This window comes from Theropithecus gelada, chromosome 17 (genome assembly GCF_003255815.1).
Source record: "Theropithecus gelada isolate Dixy chromosome 17, Tgel_1.0, whole genome shotgun sequence".
Classification (NCBI taxonomy): domain Eukaryota; kingdom Metazoa; phylum Chordata; class Mammalia; order Primates; family Cercopithecidae; genus Theropithecus; species Theropithecus gelada.
The window spans coordinates 59,207,871-59,210,947 of NC_037685.1; positions in this window are offsets into that span (position 1 = coordinate 59,207,871).

Genomic DNA, 3,077 nt, shown 5'->3' on the forward strand with positions numbered 1-3,077 from the left:
AAGCTGAGATACTGAGGGATGACTATATATCTGAAGAACTTCAATTTTTCAACGCTCTCTTTTTCATGAGGTCTTTTTAAAGAGTCCCAAGGAAAGGCCAGTCACAGTTTGAAACTGTCTCCAAAATCATGTCATGAACTCTGGGACACAGGAATGAGGAGGAAGAGGAATTCCCGCCAGGTGGCCTTCTGCTCAGTGGTGATTCAGAGATTAATTTTATGATCTTCTCGTTGACATCAATTAATGGAACAGCTGGCTGAGGGCTTCTGTTTTTCTTTACTGAGTTATCACCTGACCCAAGAAACCCAACAGTGAATTCTTAGGGACAGAGGAAGAACTCAGCATGTGCGTGTATGTGTGTGTGTGTGTGTGTGTGTGTGTGTGTTCACAAAAAATATGTGTGTCCAAGAGGTCCACTGGCCCACAGGAGACACCAGCAGGAGTGTGACTGCTGTCTGTTGGGTGCTGTGAATCTACGTGTTTTTTGATAGTTCTAACATGTTACTCAATTCCTGGTTGTCTCTTTGGGAATATAGGAAAGTCTAGATCTAATTATATTATATATTAATATACATCACTAACTTAGCAGCTTTGAAGGCAAAAAGATCAACCAGACAGAGATCCTGCTCCTGAGTTTACAGAGTAAAGCAGTGTTTCTCAACATTGGTTACCCATTGAAATCACCCAGGGAACTTCAAACAATGCTGATGCCAGTCTCACCCACAGAGATCCTGAGTGAAATTGGTCCAGGATATGGCCTCAGGCATTGAGATTTGAAACTTCTTGGGTGATTCTAATGTGCATCCAAAGTTGAGAACAATTGCAGTAAAGGAAAGACAAAGTCCTCAGAAGTCTGTAAGCTAAAGAGTAGTAATGGCTGGGCACGGTGGCTCATGCCTGTATTCCCAGCACTTTTGGAGGCCGAGGCAGGAGGATCACCTGAAGTCAGGAGTTCGAGACCAGCCTGGCCAACATGGTAAAACCCCATCTCTACTAAAAATACAAAAATTACTGGGGTATGGTGGCATGTGCCTATAATCCCAGCTACACGGGAGGCTGAGGCATGAGAATCGCTCAAACCCAGGAGGTGGAGGTCACGCCACTGCACTCCAGCCTGGGCATCAGAGTGAGATTCTGTTTAAAAAAAAAAAAAAAAAAGAGTAATAACAATTTTCAGTCTCTAGGAGTGATAATACCACTATATAAATAGTGGAAGTATAACACGTAAACATTGTGGAACTGTAATACAATTTGAAGTTGCTGTTTTCTCTTGCGTGCATATGCATGTATGTATGTATACATATATACACACATATATGTAAGTAATACGTTCTTCTTGTAATAGATCCAATGATATAGAAATGTTCCTGTTCCCACAGATTGCTCAATGTGCAATTCCCCAGTCCCCTTTCTATGCATTTTAAGCGCATTTATATATATATGTATCTAGTCACATACCAACAAAACTGAGATCAGGTTATCTACTCTGATTTTTAAAATGTTGGCTGGGCGCAGTGGCTCATGCCTGTAATCCCAGCACTTTGGGAGGCTGAGGCGGGCGGATCACGAGGTCAGGAGATTGAGATCATCCTGGCTAACACAGTGAAAGCCCGTCTCTACTAAAAACACAAAAACAAAATTAGCTGGGCATGGTGGTGGGCGCCTGTAGTCCCAGCTACTTGGGAGGCTGAGGTGGGAGAATGGCATGAACCCGGGAGGCAGAGCTTGCAGTGAGCCGAGATTGCACCACTGCACTCCAGCCTGGGCGACAGAGCAAGACTCTGTCTCAAAAAAAAAAAAAAAAGTTTAACAACTTTCACACCTACACTTTTTAATGGCTATTTAGTGTCATTGGCTATTTGATATAGTTAACACTCTGCTTTACTAAGCCACTCTCCAATGACTTAGTAAACTTAGCTTTTTCTAGTTACTTGTGTTTCAATTGCTATAAAAACTCTTTATAGCAGCAACAAAACAACACAAATAGTTAAACAAGTAACTCTAAAACAAGAGCTCAGAATTTCCTTAAGACTTAGGGGCTGAGTGAGATCACTCACACCTGTAATCTCAGCACTTTAGGAGGCCGAGGTGGGAGGATTCCTCGAGGCCAGAAGCGTGGCCAACATGGCAAGACACTGTCTCTACAAAAAATTAAAAAAATATTAACCAGGCATAGTGCATGCACCTTTGGTCCCAGCTACTGGGGAGGCTGAGGCAAGAGGATCACCCGAACCCAGGAGGTGGAGGTTGCAGTGAGCCATGACCGTGCCACTGCACTTGAGCCTGGGTGACAGAGAGATCTTGTCTCAAAAAAAAAAAAAGTGAATAACAGCCTGTGATTGAAACCCAGAAACCTTTCATTTTTAATCCTGGAACCACTTCTGGCTCAATCAAATGCTCAGGCTTTAGGGCAAAGAAAAAAAAGGGAGAAATGTTGCTCTGGAAAATAAGTATGGTTTCTAGTAGAAACTCTGAAAGGAACATAAGCGTGGACATTTTTGAGTAGGAGGAAAAGAATAAGGAGCAATACATTCAACTGAAAAGAAAAGAAACCAGAAAGGGCGAGGTAGTAAGGAGACTCTGCAACAATAAAATCCAGATTTCCTATTTTATTTCATTTTGAGATGAGGGTGATTACGCATATACAAGTAAATCACTTGAGATGACTAAGCTGAAGGTGGGGTAGGAGGCGACAATTGTCTCTCCACCGTCACTGGCATGAGCAAGTGAAGTTTAAGTGGGAATAAAATCAGGAGATGCAATTTCATGAAATCACTAGTGCTATTGTGGAAAGTGGCAGCTGCCTCTGAGGATGGCTTGCCTCGCAGTGAAATCAGCAGGTAGATTTTCCAGGCCGGAATGCAATTGTTTAAGCAGTATATTAGATGTCTATTTCATCTGAAATAATAATCATCCGGTGCCCTGTTACGCGCCGTAGCAGCTGCTTCTCTACTGGTGTGGATGGGATTGGTGTAGAACCTGATGTGATGCTGACTTACCCCAGAGTTAACAGCAGACACCCACAGCAGATGTTATGATTCAACAGGTCATGAGGCAAGCTCTCTGATGCTGGAGCC